This window comes from Oncorhynchus mykiss, chromosome 4 (assembly GCF_013265735.2).
Source record: "Oncorhynchus mykiss isolate Arlee chromosome 4, USDA_OmykA_1.1, whole genome shotgun sequence".
NCBI lineage: Eukaryota > Metazoa > Chordata > Actinopteri > Salmoniformes > Salmonidae > Oncorhynchus > Oncorhynchus mykiss.
Genome location: NC_048568.1, coordinates 29481547 through 29499464, shown reverse-complemented (window position 1 = coordinate 29499464; position 17918 = coordinate 29481547). Strand labels below are relative to the sequence as shown.

The window sequence follows — 17918 nt, the reverse complement described above, 5'->3', positions numbered from 1 at the left end:
TGCACAATACATGTATGTTTTGTTTGATAATGTGCATATTTATATCCAAAAATCTCAGTTTACATTGGCGCGTTACATGCAGTAATGTTTTGATTCCAAAACATCCGGTGATTTTGTAGAAATACTCATAATAAACATTGATAAAAGATACAACTGTTATTCACAGAATTAAAGTCAACAGAAGTTAGAAACAACACCATAAATATTTACTTACCTTTGATGATCTTCCTCAGAAGGAAATCCCAGGAATCCCAGTTCGACAATAAATGACTGATTTGTTCCAGAAAGTCCATCATTTATGTCCAAATAGCCACTTGTTGTTAGCGTGTTCAGCCCAGTAATCCATCTTCATGAGGCGCAGGCACTTCATCCAGACAAAAACTGGAAAAGTTCCGTTACAGTCCTTTAGAAACATGTCAAACGATGTATGGAATCAATCTTTAGGATGTTTTTAACATAAAACATCAATAATGTTCCAACCGGAGAATTCCTTTGTCTGAAGAAAAGCACTGGAACTAGAAGTAACTCTGTCGGGAGCGTGCGTCATGAGACCAAGTCACTCTGCCAGACCACTGACTCAAAGAGATCTCATGAGCCCCTCCTTTATAGTAGAATCCTCATTCAAGTTTCTAAAGACGGTTGACATCTAGGAAGTGCAACTTTATCCATATCTCAATGTGTATTCGGTAGGCCAAGCTTTGAAAAACTACAAACCTCAGATGTCCCACTTCCTGGTTGGATTTTTCAGGTTTTCACCTGCCATATATCATTCAAACAGTTTTAGAAACTTCAGAGTGTTTTCTATCCAATACTAATAATAATATGCATATATCAGCATCTGGGACAGAGTAGGAGGCAGTTCACTCTGAGCACGCTATTCATCCAAAAGTGAAAATGCTGCCCCCTATCCCAAAAAGGTTTTAAGTAATGGTTTCTTTGCAGCAATTGGACCATGAAGGCCTGATTCACGTGGTCTCCTCTGAACAGTTGATGCTAAGATGTGTCTGTTACTTGAACTCTTTGAATAATTTATTTGGGCTGCAATCCCAGGTGCAGTTCACTTTAATAAACGTATCCTCTGCAGCAGAGGTAACTCTGGGTCTTCCTTTCCTGTGGCGGTCCTCATGAGAGCCAGTTTCATCATACCACAGCAGAGGTAACTCTGGGTCTTCCTTTCCTGTGGCGGTCCTCATGAGAGCCAGTTTCATCATACCACAGCAGAGGTAACTCTGGGTCTTCCTTTCCTGTGGCGGTCCTCATGAGAGCCAGTTTCATCATACCACAGCAGAGGTAACTCTGGGTCTTCCTTTCCTGTAGCGGTCCTCATGAGAGCCAGTTTCATCATACCACAGCAGAGGTAACTCTGGGTCTTCCTTTCCTGTAGCGGTCCTCATGAGAGCCAGTTTCATCATAGCGCTTGATGGTTTTTGCAACTGCACTTGAAGAAACGTTCAAAGTTCTTGACATTTTCCATATTGACTGACCTTCATGTCTTAAAGTAATGATGGACTGTTGTTTCTCTTTGCTTATTTGAGCTGTTCTTGCCATAATATGGACTTGGTCTTTTACCAAATAGGGCTATCTTCTCTATACCACTCTACCTTGTCACAACACAACTGATTGGCTCAAACACATTAAGAAGGAAAGAAATTCCACAAATTAACTTTTAACAAGGCACACCTGTTAATTGAAATGCATTCCAGGTGATTACCTCATGAAGCTGGTTGAGAGAATGCCAAGAGTGTGCAAAGCTGTCATCAAGGCAAAGGGTGGCTACTTTGAAGAATCTCCAATATAATATATATTTTGATTTAATGAACACTTTTTTGGTTACTACATGATTCCATGTGTTATTTCATAGTTTTGATGTCTTCACTATTATTCTACAATGTAGAAAATAGTCCAAAATAAATATGAGAATGAGTGAGAATGAATGAAAATGTGTGTCCAAACTTTTGGCTGGTACTGTAGCTTCCACAGATCACACAGACACAAAGAATTAGAAAACAAATCAAACATCGATAAACTACCATATCCGTTAGGCAAAATAACACAATGTTCACAGCAGCAAGATTTGTGGCCTGTTGCCATGAGAAAAGGTCAATAACTGGAGCTCAAACAACGTTGTAAATACCACTAATATTTGTCTGTTTATTTTTCTTCCCACACTGTTCGTGCTGTAACTATTTTCACATTGCTAAAACAGTGTACATACTGTAGCTGATAATATAAAGCTTGAAATGCCTTTATCTTTTTTAAACCGTTTTGAGTGTAAAGTTTACTGGTAATTTTTGGTTGATGTTATTAAATTAGTTTATTACTTATTTCCCATGCCAATAAAGCCCCGTTGAAATGAATTTAAAGAGAGGGCAAGAGAGCAGGTTAGAAAGGGAAAGACACAGACAAACAGACAGATGGAGAAACAGGGAGAGAGAGGGGAAAGCCAGGATAGACGTGGGGGCAGGGGGAGAGAGGGGAAAGCCAGGATAGACGTGGGACCAGGGAGAGAGAGGGTAAAGCCAGGATAGACGTGGGGGCAGGTAGAGAGAGGGGAAAGCCAGGATAGACGTGGGGGCAGGGGGAGAGAGGGGAAGCCAGGATAGACGTGGGGGCAGGGGGAGAGAGGGGAAAGCCAGGATAGACGTGGGGGCAGGTAGAGAGAGGGGAAAGCCAGGATAGACGTGGGGGCAGGTAGAGAGAGGGGAAAGCCAGGATAGACGTGGGGGCAGGTAGAGAGAGGGGAAAGCCAGGATAGACGTGGGGGCAGGGGGAGAGAGGGGAAAGCCAGGATAGACGTGGGGGCAGGTAGAGAGAAGGGAAAGCCAGGATAGACGTGGGGGCAGGGGGAGAGAGGGGAAAGCCAGGATAGACGTGGGGCCAGGTAGAGAGCGGGGAAAGCCAGGATAGACGTGGGGGCAGGTAGAGAGAGGGGAAAGCCAGGATAGACGTGGGGGCAGGGGGAGAGAAGGGAAAGCCAGGATAGACGTGGGGGCAGGTAGAGAGAGGGGGAAGCCAGGATAGACGTGGGGCAGGGGGAGAGAGGGGAAAGCCAGGATAGACGTGGGACCAGGTAGAGAGAGGGGAAAGCCAGGATAGACGTGGGGGCAGGTAGAGAGAGGGGAAAGCCAGGATAGACGTGGGGGCAGGTAGAGAGAGGGGAAAGCCAGGATAGACGTGGGGGCAGGTAGAGAGAGGGGAAAGCCAGGATAGACATGGGGGCAGGTAGAGAGAGGGGAAAGCCAGGATAGACGTGGGGGCAAGGGGAGAGAGGGGAAAGCCAGGATAGACGTGGGGCAGGTAGAGAGAGGGGAAAGCCAGGATAGACGTGGGGGCAGGGGGAGAGAGGGGAAAGCCAGGATAGACGTGGGACAAGGTAGAGAGAGGGGAAAGCCAGGATAGATGTGGGGGCAGGGGGAGAGAGGGGAAAGCCAGGATAGACGTGGGGGCAGGTAGAGAGAGGGGAAAGCCAGGATAGACGTGGGACCAGGTAGAGAGAGGGGAAAGCCAGGATAGACGTGGGGGCAGGGGGAGAGAGGGGAAAGCCAGGATAGACGTGGGGGCAGGGGGAGGGGAAAGCCAGGATAGACGTGGGACAAGGTAGAGAGAGGGGAAAGCCAGGATAGACATGGGACCAGGTAGAGAGAGGGGAAAGCCAGGATAGACGTGGGACCAGGTAGAGAGAGGGGAAAGCCAGGATAGACGTGGGGGCAGGAGGAGAGAGGGGAAAGCAAGGATAGACGTGGGGGCAGGGGGAGAGAGGGGAAAGCCAGGATAGACGTGGGGGCAGGTAGAGAGAGGGGAAAGCCAGGATAGACGTGGGGGCAGGGGGAGAGAGGGGAAAGCCAGGATCGACATGGGACCAGGTAGAGAGAGGGGAAAGCAAGGATAGACGTGGGGGCAGGTAGAGAGAGGGGAAAGCCAGGATAGACATGGGGGCAGGGGGAGAGAGGGGAAAGCCAGGATAGACGTGGGGGCAGGTAGAGAGAGGGGAAAGCCAGGATAGACGTGGGACCAGGGAGAGAGAGGGTAAAGCCAGGATAGACGTGGGGGCAGGTAGAGAGAGGGGAAAGCCAGGATAGACATGGGGGCAGGGGGAGAGAGGGGAAAGCCAGGATAGACGTGGGGGCAGGTAGAGAGAGGGGAAAGCCAGGATAGACGTGGGACCAGGTAGAGAGAGGGGAAAGCCAGTATAGACGTGGGACCAGGTAGAGAGAGGGGAAAGCCAGGATCGACATGAGACCAGGTAGAGAGAGGGGAAAGCCAGGATAGACATGGGACCAGGTAGAGAGAGGGGAAAGCCAGGATAGACGTGGGGGCAGGTAGAGAGAGGGGAAAGCCAGGATAGACGTGGGGGCAGGGGGAGAGAAATAAAACATAGGAAAGAGGGGAAATCGAGAAAGAGAGAGAAAATAAACCCTGCCATGGTTTGGTTGCATACTGAGCCCCTCCCCCAACCTCTCTCTCTTTTACATTCTCTCTCTCTCTCTCATTCTAATCCTTAAAGAGACACACCTTAATTTGTGTGTGTGAGCGAGAGAGTCTGTATTTGTGTGTGTGTGTGTCCGTGTGAGTGTGTGTCCGTGTGCGTGTGTGTGTGTGTGTGTGTGTCCGTGTGTGTGTGTCCGTGTGCGTGTGTGTGTGTCCGTGTGTGTGTCCATGTGCGTGTGTGTGTGTGTGTGTGTGTGTGTGTGTGTGTGTCCTCGCAGCTGTCTCTAAGCTGATCTCTGGTCAGGTTCAACGGCGCTCTCCAAGGTCAGAGACCAGGGAGCTGTGGAATTGGGCAGGAGTGACAGATCCATTGCTTCTGTCGCCAGTCAAACCCCTGCCACAGCTGATTTTAAGAGCTCTCATATGGGGGAGGGGCAACATCAGGTTTAGAGCAGACGCCTTTTGCTTGTGCTGTTAAATCCACATACAGTAACCTTCATTCCTAACTGCTACATTCATTCTCTCACCACTATATTAATGGCCTGGTTCTACACTCACTGGAACCCAGAGGGTTCTCCTATGGGGACAGCCGAAGAACCCTTTTGGAACCTTTTTTTCTAAGAGTGTAGGAGTGTGTAGCAAGATGAGCCCATGTGACTATGTGGAGTCATGGTGAGCCACACTCCTTGTCATACACACACACACACACACACACACACACCATCACTGCTGTGAATGGCTCACACACACAGCATCAATCACTCTGTCACTGTCAGTCACATCGCTAATGAAGACGCAGTCATCACAGGCACAGAATTACGGACACACATATATACAGTTTGAGAAATTCATCATTAAATGATAGCCTCACTTTACAGAAGACATAACAAAGTCTACAAAGTCTACAAAAACGGTTCCAAAATTGGTTCTGCGGCTGTCGTTATAGGAGAACTCTTTTAGGTTCCACCCTCTGTGGAAAGGGTTATTTTTGTTGTTGTTCTCCCCAATTGGTAGTTGCAGTCTTGTCACATCACTGCAACTCACCTACAAACTGAGGATAGACGAAACACAACCCTGCAAAGCCTCACTGCTTGTTGACACACTGCTCGCTTAAACTGGAAGACAGTCACACCAATGTGTCAGAGGAAACACCATCCAGCTGGCGACTGAGGTCAGCTTGCAGGCGCCAGGTCTCCACAAAGAATCGGTATATGGGACAAGCAAGTCCCGGCCGGCCAAACCCTTCTTCAACCCAAACGACGCTGGGCCAATTGTGCGCAGCCTCATGGATCTCCCGGGCACGGCCGGCTGTGACACTGCCTGGGATTGAACCCGGGTCTGTAGTGACGCCTCAAGCACTGAGATGCCTTAGAGCGCTGCACCACTCGGGAGGCTGTGGAAAGGGTTCTATATTGAACCCCAAAAGGTTCTATCTGGAACCAAAAGGGGTTCTTCAAAGGGTTCTCCTATGGGGACGGCCAGGGAAACAGTTTAAAGGTTCTAGATAGCACCATTTTTTCCCAAGAGTGTACAAACTGTTTGTTATCAAGGCTGTTCAACTAAAACTACTACTGTCTCAAAGCACTATACAATGACAACGAATGGGCAGAGTGGGAAAGGAGGAGAAATGGCAGCCTTACCCATAATCGTCCAACGAGTACATGGTCTTGGAGAGAAAGAGGAGAGATGCAAAGAGGGAGGAGAAGATAGAGAGGAAGAAGAGGAGGACGAGGGATACGGATCTGGCGACTGTCAAACAGGAGGCACATGATGCTCCTCGCACCCCTGACACATACAGAGAGTAAGGGAGAGAGAGAGAGAGAGAGAGAGAAGAGTGATACGGATCTCACGACTGTCAAACAGGAGGCACATGCTGCTCCTCGCACCCCTGACACATACAGAGAGTGAGAGAGAGAGAGAGAGAGAGAGAGAGAGAGAGAGAGAGAGGTAACTTCCACAAAGCTGTGAACGATCTGAGAGACAAGGCAAGAAGGGCATTCTATGCCATCAAAAGGAACATAAATTTCAACATACCAATTAGGATCTGGCTAAAAATACTTGAATCAGTCATAGAGCCCATTGAGGTCTGGGGTCCGCTCACCAACCAAGACTTCACAAAATGGGACAAACACCATATTGAGACTCTGCATACCGAATTCTGCAAAAATATCCTCCGTGTTCAACGTAAAACACCAAATAATGCATGCAGAGCAGAATTAGGCCGATACCCACTAATTATCAAAATCCAGAAAAGAGCTGTTAAATTCTACAACCACCTAAAAGGAAGCGATTCCCAAACCTTCCATAACAAAGCCATCACCTACAGAGAGATTAACCTAGAGAAGAGTCCCCTAAGCAAGCTGGTCCTGGGGCTCTGTTCAAACACAAACAGACCCCACAGAGCCCCAGGACAGCAGCACAATTAGACCCAACCAAATCATGAGAAAACAAAAAGATAATTACTTGACACATTGGAAAGAATTAACAAAAAAACAGAGCAAACTAGAATGCTATTTGGCCCTAAACAGAGAGTACACAGTGGCAGAATACCTGTCCACTGTGACTGACCCAAACTTAAGGAAAGCTTTGACTATGTACAGACTCAGTGAGCATAGCCTTGCTATTGAGAAAGGCCGCCGTAGGCAGACATGGCCCTCAAGAGAAGACAGGCTATGTGCACACTGCCCACAAAATGAGGTGGAAACTGAGCTGCACTTCCTAACCTCCTGTCCAACGTATGACCATATTAGAGAGACATATTTCCCTCACATTACACAGATCCACAAATAATTCGAAAACAAATCCAATTTTGATAAACTCACATATCTACTGGGGGAAATTCCACAGTGTGCCATCACAGCAGCAAGATTTGTAACCTGTTGCCACGAGAAAAGGGCAACCAGTGAAGAACAAACACCATTGTAAATACAACCCATATTTATGCTTATTTATTTTCCCTTGTGTTCTTTAACCATTTGTACATCGTTACAACACTGTATATATATATATATATATATATATATATATATATATATATATATATATATATGTGTATAAATTGACATTTGTAATGTCTTTATTGTTTTGAAAGTTTTGTATGTGTAATGTTAACTGTTAATTTTTATTGTTTATTTCACTTTTGTATATTGTCTACCTCACTTGCTTTGGCAATGTTAACATATGTTTCCCATGCCAATAAAGCCCCTTGAATTGAATTGAATATATATATAGAGGGAGAGAGAGAGAGAGAGAGAGAGAGGAGAGACAGAGAGAGAGAGAGAGAGAGAGAGAGAGAGAGAGAGAGAGAGAGAGAGAAGAGGGATACGGATCTGATGACTGTCAAACAGGAGGCACATGCTGCTCCTCACACCCCTGACACATACAGAGAGAGAGAGAGAGAGAGTGTGAAGGAGGGAGTCCAAAGATCTGTGACGTCCCCTGTCTTCTTGGGTAACTCAGACAAGCTCTCAGGGGATTGAACGGAAGTGGCACACACACAAACTGAAACACACACACTCTCTCTCTCTGACACATAGGCATACAGTAGAGGCTGAAACACACACACACTCTCTCTCTCTGACACATAGGCATACAGTAGAGGCTGAATCACACACACACTCTCTCTCTGACACATAGGCATACAGTAGAGGCTGAATCACACACACACTCTCTCTCTGACACATAGGCATACAGTAGAGGCTGAATCACACACACACTCTCTCTCTGACACATAGGCATACAGTAGAGGCTGAAACACACACACACACTCTCTCTCTCTGACACATAGGCATACAGTAGAGGCTGAAACACACACACACACACACTCTCTCTCTCTCTCTGACACATAGGCATACAGTAGAGGCTGAAACACACACACACACTCTCTCTCTCTGACACATAGGCATACAGTAGAGGCTGAAACACACACACACACACACTCTCTCTCTCTCTCTGACACATAGGCATACAGTAGAGGCTGAATCACACATGCTGATCTTTTTAATTACCACTCACTGCAGGGAGCTGGCAGAGGGTATGTAGGAAAAGGGTGTGTGTGTTCTTGGTTTTACAATCCTTTTGGGGACCAGAAGTCCTCACAAGGATAGTAAAAACAAGGACAATTCGGACAAGTGGGGACATTTTGCTGGTCCCCACAAGGAAAAAGGCTATTTCGAATCAAGTCCGGGTAGCTATTTGGTTAACTATTTAGCAGTTGTATGGCTTCGGGGTAGAAGCTGTACATTAATACAGTTGAAGTTTACATACACTTAGGTTGGAGTCATTAAAACTTGTTTTTCAACCCCTCCACAAATTTCATGATAACAAACTATAATTTTGGCAAGTTGTCTTGTCTGTAGTCAATGAACAGCATTCTCAGCTAGGTGTTCCTCTTGTCCAAGTGGGAGAGGGCAGTGTGGAGTGCAATAAAGATTGTGTCATCTGTGGCTTAGGGGTTAGGTTTAGGGTTAGGGGCTAAGGTTAGGTGGTCAGTTAGGTTTAGGGTTAGGGTTGGTTGAAGGGATAGGGTTAGTCAGTTAAGTTTAGGGTTAGGGTTGGATGAAGGGATAGGGTTAGTCAGTTAAGTTTAGGGTTAGGGTTGGATGAAGGGATAGGGTTAGTCAGTTAAGTTTAGGGTTAGGGTTGGATGAAGGGATAGGGTTAGTCAGTTAAGTTTAGGGTTAGGGTTGGTTGAAGGGATAGAGTTAGTCAGTTAGATTTAGGGTTAGGGTTGGTTGAAGGGTTAGTCAGTTAAGTTTAGGGTTAGGGTTGGTTGAAGGGATAGGGTTAGTCAGTTAAGTTTAGGGTTAGGGTTGGATGAAGGAATAGGGTTAGTCCGTTAAGTTTAGGGTTAGGGTTGGATGAAGGGATAGGGTTAGTCAGTAAGTTTAGGGTTAGGGTTGGATGAAGGGATAGGGTTAGTCCGTTAAGTTTAGGGTTAGGGTTGGATGAAGGGATAGGGTTAGTCAGTAAGTTTAGGGTTAGGGTTGGATGAAGGGATAGGGTTAGTCAGTTAAGTTTAGGGTTAGGGTTGGATGAAGGGATAGGGTTAGTCAGTTAAGGAAAATAGGATTTTAAATGAGAATCAATTGTTAGGTCCCCACAAGGATAGTAAAACAAACATTGTGTGTGTGTGTGTGTGTGTGTGTGTGTGTGTGTGTGTGTGTGTGTGTGTGTGTGTGTGTGTGTGTGTGTGTGTGTGTGTGTGTGTGTGTGTAAGAGACAGAGAGAGAGATGGGGGGGGGGGGGGTGTAGAGTAAAAGAGGGTACCTTTTTAAAATCTAATTCAAAAGACTTGATTACCTCTGGCTCTCTTCTCTGTGGATTATTCTGACACAATACACTGCAACAGCCATTAAAGGCTCCGCATGGTCAATCCGACCTGCAGTGGCTGTACAGCATTTACTGTGATGCAGCCTCCGCAGAAGTCAGAGCAAACATACTTTTTGCGCTTCTCGGACCTGAGCAGAGCTGTTGTGAAGGAAGTTGTCAAGGAAGGGAGTTTGTATTTATACCGGACCTCCCACGGCCACCTACCGTCAACCAATCATGTCAATGCGGAGCGCTACAGCGATGTGGTACGTAGCTCAATTTGGCCTCCGCAAGCCTCCAGAGGCTCCGCAATTGCATCACACTGTCCTTAATTAAGCAGCCTACGGATCCCATTTTCAGAGCACGCATAAATGAGCATTTAGGAAAACAGTCATTTATGACGCTTGATGATGATGCAGTACAGCTCAAGAGCCCTCCCTCCTTGCTCTCTGTCCTACCTTATCACAGCTTTACATAACTTCACCAGTTTACAACTAATGTTAACACAGCTTCCATTTCATTATGCAACCAATGTGTGAGTACTTACATTTGCAAAGTGGAGAATAACTAGGAGAAAAAAGTACTTAACATATTTACAAAATAATAAACAGGACGAAAATCAACATAAACTGGCCAGAGCACTGACCTAACCCAGACTTGAAATTCAGGCATAGCTGATAGCAATTACATGAGCTACAGAAAGTGTTGACAAACCTTCCCTGTCTGGCCACAACAGGAAATTAGGTGTTTAGGCCTACCCACAATGCATTTCACCATGGAAGCATTCCATAGATAAATAATCAATTAACATAAAGGGCACGAATGACAATATAAACATATTCATTCAATAAATATAGGCCAACACACATTTACCAGTAAGATATTCTTTGATCAATCAATGTGCCTTATGTTACACATTTCAATGTTCAATTTATCAATGATCTTCCCCCTGGGACCAACAACACAGTTAAAAACATTGCGCTCTCAAACGTACCCCTGTTTGCAGTCACACCTCTACAATTACAAGGAAAAACAAAGCACCCCTTTACATTTCAATTCCCTGAAGAGATGATTCTTAAACAAGATGACTTTGTCGTTGTATAGAGTATCTTGTGGGGCCGCAAAGAAATGTTTGCCACCAAAATCAAATTCATTCTGTGCAACCACAGAAACTCTCATACATTCATTTTTCGTTTCACGTGTTCAACCATCAAACTATCGGAGAAAAATGCTGCAAACATCAAAATGTCTTCTAAAAAAACAGTTTTACTGCCTGAATTCGAAAGATACAAATTCCACAGCTTGGAAGTGTACTGTATCTCTCAGCCATGCCTCTGCCTCATTTCTAGGAGTTAGGATTTTCCAACAATTAACTATAGTTTACTTCAAAGCACGCAGCTGTGGAACTACAAAGCACTCACCTGTGCCAGTTCAAAGTGCACAGTGAATGGATTCCACCTGGAACCAAGCCTTACAGTAAACCTCAAAGGACCAAGAAGATCCATATAATTCAGCCGCAGGGGTTGAGTTACCGGGTTGCTCAGGCTAGGGGTAAAGGCTTGAAAGGTAGCATCATGGTACCCTCATAAGCAAAGGATATTCCAGAAGCAGGGAATATAAGGCTAGGTCCAGCCCCATAGTTTCAGGGTCTCTGTGGTGCATCGAGTAGTGAGGGGGCTGCCATGGTACTGGAGTTACAGTCACTTGAATTATACTTAGTAGTCACCCCTAGCACACACACACACACACACACACACACACACACACACACCACTAACCGCACACTCCAATACACATCAACCCAAACCATTACGCTTCGGGCTAGATCGATGGCCTGCATGCTTTCAGTGCTAAATTACATTTCAGAATTCTCTCACAGGGAGGTTTAAGTGCATCAGCTATATATATATATAAATCAACTACAGCTGGCTAGAAGCGTTAAGCGATTAATGGGACCTGCTGGAGACAGAGAAATGACCTAAACCTGTCTTTTTCATAGTATGTATACGGACACCAACACTACCTAAACCTGTCTTTTTCATAGTATATATACGGACACCAACACTACCTAAAATATGTCTCTTCTATACTCCCTTCTATACTTCCCAGCAGTAATGAGTGAGTCTATTCTCACGTTAGTCTGTTGTTAATGGTTGTTACTCGTTAAAGGGTTTAACTCACCAGTGTGACAACAGCAGATTAATTTGAGACGACACTGCTGCTGTCTGATCACAGTCACAGTAAAGACTATCAATTAGAAGTCGACCGATTAATCGGAATGGCCGATTAGTTAGGGCCGATTTCAAGTATTCATAACAATCGGTAATCTGCATTTTTGTGACCGATTACATTGCACTCCACGAGGAGACTGCGTGGCAGGCTGACTACCTGTTACGCGAGTGCAGCAAGGAGCCAAGGTATGTTGCTAGCTAGCATTAAACTTATCTTATAAAAAACAATCAATCTTAACATAATCACTAGCTAACTACACATGGTTGATGACATTACTAGTTTATCTAGCTTGTCTGCGTTGCATATAATCGATGCGGTGCCTGTTAATTTATCATCAAATCACAGCCTACTTCGCCAAACGGGTGATGATTTAACAAGCGCATACGGAAAAATCACTGTCGTTGCACCAATGTGTACCTAACCATAAACATCAATGCCTTTCTTTAAAATCAATACACAAGTATATATATTTAAACCTGCATATTTAGTTAGTTAATATTTCTTTAGTTAATATTGCCTGCTAACATGACTTTCTTTTAACTAGGGAAATTGTGTCACTTCTCTTGCGTTCTGTGCAACAGAGTCAGGGTATATGCATCAGTTTGGGCCGTCTGACTCGTTGCAAACTGTGTGAAGAACATTTCTTCCTGACAAAGACCGTAATTAATTTGCCAGAATTGTACATACTTATGACATAACATTGAAGGTTGTGTAATGTAACAGCAATAGTTAGACTTAGGGATGCCACCTTTTAGATAAAATATGGAACGGTTCCGTATTTCACTTTAAGAATAAACGTTTTGTTTTCTAAATGATAGTTTCCGGATTTGACCATATTAATGACCTAAGGCTCGTATTTCTGTGTGTTATTATGTTATAATTAAGTCTATGATTTGATAGAGCAGTCTGACTGAGCGATGGTAGGCACCAGCATGCTCGTAAGCATTCATTCAAACAGCACTTTCCTGCATTTGCCAGCAGCTCTTCGCTGTGCTTCAAGCATTGAGCTGTTTATGACTTCGAGCCTATCAACTCCCGAGATTAGGCTAGTGTAACCGATGTGAAATGGCTAGCTAGTTAGCAGGGTGCGCGCTAATAGCATTTCAATTGGTGACATCACTCGCTCTGAGACCTTGGAGTAGTTGTTCCCCTTGCTCTGCATGGGTAACAATGCTTCGAGGGTGGCTGTTGTCGATGTGTCCCTGGTTCGAGCCCAGGTAGGAGCGAGGAGAGGTATGGAAGCTATACTGTTACACTGGCAATACTATAGTTCCTATAAGAACATCCAATAGTCAAAGGTATATGAAATACAAATGGTATAGAGGGAAATAGTCCTATAATTCCTATAATAACTACAACCTAAAACGTCTTACCTGGGAATATTGAAGACTCATGTTAAAAGGAACCACCAGCTTTCATATGTTCTCATGTTCTGAGCAAGGAACTTAAACGTTAGCTTTCTTAAATGGCACATATTGCACTTACTTTCTTCTCCAACACTTTGTTTTTGCATTATTTAAACCAAATTGAACATGTTTCATTATTTATTTGAGGCTAAATTGACTTTATTGAGATTAAGTAAATGTGTTCATTCAGTATTGTTGTAATCGTCATTATTACAAATCAATTAATTAATTAATTAATTGATCGTCCGATTATATCGGTATCGGCTTCCTTTGGTCCTCCAATAATCGGTATCGGTTTTGGCGTTGAAAAATCATAATCGGTCGACCTCTACTATCAATCAGCAACTAACAGGAGACAGTAATAACATCACAGAGAGAGAGCGACAAAGAGAGAGAGAGACAGAGAGAGAGAGAGCGAGGGAGGGAGAAGAGGTGGGGCCTCTATATTCATAGTAATAAGAGAATACTATCTAATACAAAAGAAAGTTCACTTGAAACATGAATTGGAACACAAAAAAACCTACACATACACACCATGACAAGCCAACAGGCTGAAACCGTGACACACAAAACGTCAACACACAAAACTATGTCCACCACATATCCACACACACGTCCTGAGAGAGCCACCTTCTTCAACACGTTCACATCTCACCGTAATACACATAATATTATTACTATAACTGATAACCTGCTAATAAACTTAACATGTAATAACATGCCTCAATCTGGTCACAGAGAATTTTGTATTATTCTGTACGTAAATCCAATAAAGTTTATTTAGTATGATATGTTTGGGGCATCCGGAAAAAAGCTTGTCCGGAGAAGACAAGGTGAGCGCTACCATCAGTCCTGTGTCATGCCAACAGTAAAGCATCCTGAGACCATTAATGTGCGGGGTTGCTTCTCAGCCAAGGGAGTGGGCTCACTCACAATTTTGCCTAAGAACACAGCCATGAATAAAGAATGGTACCAACACATCCTCCGAGAGCAACTTCTCCCAACCATCCAGGAACAGTTTGGTGACGAACAATGCCTTTTCCAGCATGATGGAGCACCTTTCCATAAGGCAAAAGTGATAACTAAGTGGCTCTGGGAACAAAACATCAATATTATGGGTCCATGGCCAGGAAACTCCCCAGACCTTTATCCCATTGAGAGCTTGTGGTCAAACCTCAAGAGGCGGGGGGACAAACAAAAACCCACAAATTCTGACAAATTCCAAGCATTGATTATGCAAGAATGGCCCAGAAGTTAATTGACAGCATGCCAGGGCAGATTGCAGAGGTCTTGAAAAAGAAGGGTCAACACTGCAAATATTGACTATTTGCATCAACTTCATGTAATTGTCATTAAAAGCCTTTGGCACTTATGAAATGCTTCTAATTATATTTCAGTATTCCATAGCAACATCTGACAAAAATATCTAAAGACACTGAAGCAGCAAACTTTGTGGAATTTAATATTTGTGTCATTCTCAAACTTTTGGCCATGACTGTTCTTAGCATGTTAGCTACCCTTTCCTTAACCCTTTTAGCTAACACTTCACCTAACCCTAACACTTTAACCTAACTCCTAAACTTAACCCTAACTTTAACACTAACCCCTAATCCTAACCCCTAGCCTAGCTAACATTAGCCAGCTAGCATGCGTTAGCCAGCTAGCATACGTTAGCCACCTAGTTAGAATTTGTAACATATCATACGTTTTGCAAATTCGTAATGTATAATATGAATTGTAATTCGTAACATATTTTACGAAATGGGTGATGGACATCCACAAATTAATACATACCATACAAAACGTAACATATACTAAATGGAGTGTCTCGGATTTATATACTGAATAATACGAAATTCTCTGAGACCAGGTTGCATGACTGGGGCACAGACTTAAATATTATCATGCCTTATTTTAATATAATCGCCCCACCCCCTCAACACACCCTGTGGGAAGTTTAATTCAGATAATTAATTTATTTGTTCCATTTAAGCAAAACCCCATACACTTGGGGTTAGTCTGATAAAAAAATATACTCTATTAGTGATGTGAAATTCATCATGAATGTGACTGAATGCAGGTCAGTGTGTGTGAACCAACAGTGAGAAAAGCTTTTAGTCCAGTATACTGTAGGTTAACTCTGAATGGAAACAGTGTCTACATTCCAAATGGCACCCTATTCCCTATGTAGTGCACTTTATAGGGAATAGGGTGGTATTGTGATGCAACCAGTGAGGTTCTGAGTCTGTAACCTTGACTAATGTATGTTTGACCTGTAGAGATTACTTCATCTGGTTAAAATCAATGGCCATTAAGTCACTGTTAGAGAGACCAACAATCACTTACTGGCCTACACACATAGCATGGAGAGGGTCACGTGTTGAACATTTGTCACAATACACAAACACACACAGACACAATCAATCAAGAGCATACATGAAAGTGCATGCACACTGACACGCGCAAACAACCACGCAAACACACACTCACACCCTAAAACACCCATACACATTACTACAGATGAAGAATGGTTGAACCACAGTCAATGTTGCCACCTACTGTACAGCTCTATAACAGTGTAGGCTACATGAGTTTACATCCCCAGCCAGACATACTGTATATGACGGTCACAGACATTATATAACCATTGAAGTCAGTCAGTTTGTTAGGGTCAGCTTGGGTTAGCTCATGGCACAGTAAGCCTACAGGGTTCGAGCATAGAAAAACAGTTGATGAAAAGTGTCTTAGGTAGGGTATATGCTATGCTCAATGCCAGGGTGGCAGGGAAGGTAAAGGAGAAACAGGGTGCATGGGAGAAAGGGGTGGAGATGGGGATGAGGGAGCAGTGTGATAATGGAGGGGGAAAGAGTAGGCTGGAGGACTAGGTGAAAGAAGGGGAGACAGAAGGAGAGGTGAGGAGGGGACAGGGAATACTGCCCTGTGGGCATAGAGGGCACTGTTTGACTGTGGGCATTCTTGGCACACTCCCACTCTGACCTTGGGAGATACAGCCTAGACACACACACACACACACACACACATAGAAAGAGAGAGACTGGCTGCCCAAACACTGCCAACAACAATTAGCCTCAACCTGGGGTACCTCTGCCTGCAGCAGACCTGTGCCAATGGCTGGCAGTCACCACAGAGCGACAGTAAAACCTTGGTGGATTGGCCACGATTCAGTGCTGCACTACAGTAAGGCCGGTTCTGATTGGGTTGGTGATCTGATTCGCAGGCAGAACTGTCCCTATTGGTTAGGGTGGCTGTGTTCGGTGTGAGATTTGATAGAACAACTGAGTTCTGGGTATGCTCAGTGAGATAATACTAGAGGTTCAGTGAGATAATACTGAAACAGGCTCAGTGAGATAATACTGGAACTGGCTCAGTGAGATAATACTGGAGGCTCAGTGAGATAATACTGGAACTGGCTCAGTGAGATAATACTGGAAATGGCGCAGTGAGATAATACTGGAACTGGCTCAGTGAGATAATAGAGGAACTGGCTCAGTGAGAAAATACTAGAGGCTCAGTGAGATAATACTGGAAATGGCTCAGTGAGATAATACTGGAACTGGCTCAGTGAGATAATACTGGAACTGGCTCAGTGAGATAATACTGGAACTGGCTCAGTGAGATAATACTAGAGGCTCAGTGAGATAATACTGGAAATGGCTCAGTGAGATAATATTGGAACTGGCTCAGTGAGATAATACTGGAACTGGCTCAGTGAGATAATACTAGAGGCTCAGTGAGATAATACTGGAACTGGCTCAGTGAGATAATACTGGAACTGGCTCAGTGAGATAATACTGGAAATGGCTCAGTGAGATAATACTGGAACTGGCTCAGTGAGATAATACTGGAACTGGCTCAGTGAGATAATACTGGAACTGGCTCAGTGAGATAATACTGGAACTGGCTCAGTGAGATAATACTGGAACTGGCTCAGTAAGATAATACTAGAGGCTCTGTGAGATAATACTGGAACTGGCTCAGTGAGATAATACTGGAACTGGCTCAGTGAGATAATACTGGAACTGGCTCAGTGAGATAATACTAGAGGCTCAGTGAGAAAATACTGGAACTGGCTCAGTGAGATAATACTGGAACTGGCTCAGTGAGATAATACTGGAACTGGCTCAGTGAGATAATACTGGAAATGGCTCAGTGAGATAATACTGGAACTGGCTCAGTGAGATAATACTGGAAATGGCTCAGTGAGATAATACTGGAACTGGCTCAGTGAGATAATACTGGAAATGGCTCAGCGAGATAATACTGGAACTGGCTCAGTGAGATAATACTGGAACTGGCTCAGTGAGATAATACTGGAACTGGCTCAGTGAGATAATACTGGAAATGGCTCAGTGAGATACTACTGGAAATGTCTCAGTGAGATAATACTGGAGGCTCAGTGAGATAATACTGGAAATGGCTCAGTGAGATAATACTGGAGGCTCAGTGAGATAATACTGGAAATGGCTCAGTGAGATAATACTGGAACTGGCTCAGTGAGATAATACTGGAAATGGCTCAGTG

General features: G+C 44.3%; 1 protein-coding gene across 2 annotated transcripts in view; it reads right to left on the bottom strand.

Annotated features, from left to right (window-relative positions):
- Positions 1 to 17918, bottom strand: part of LOC110522454 (ena/VASP-like protein) — a 152196-nt gene that overhangs the window by 132907 nt on the left and 1371 nt on the right. The window lies entirely within an intron of this gene.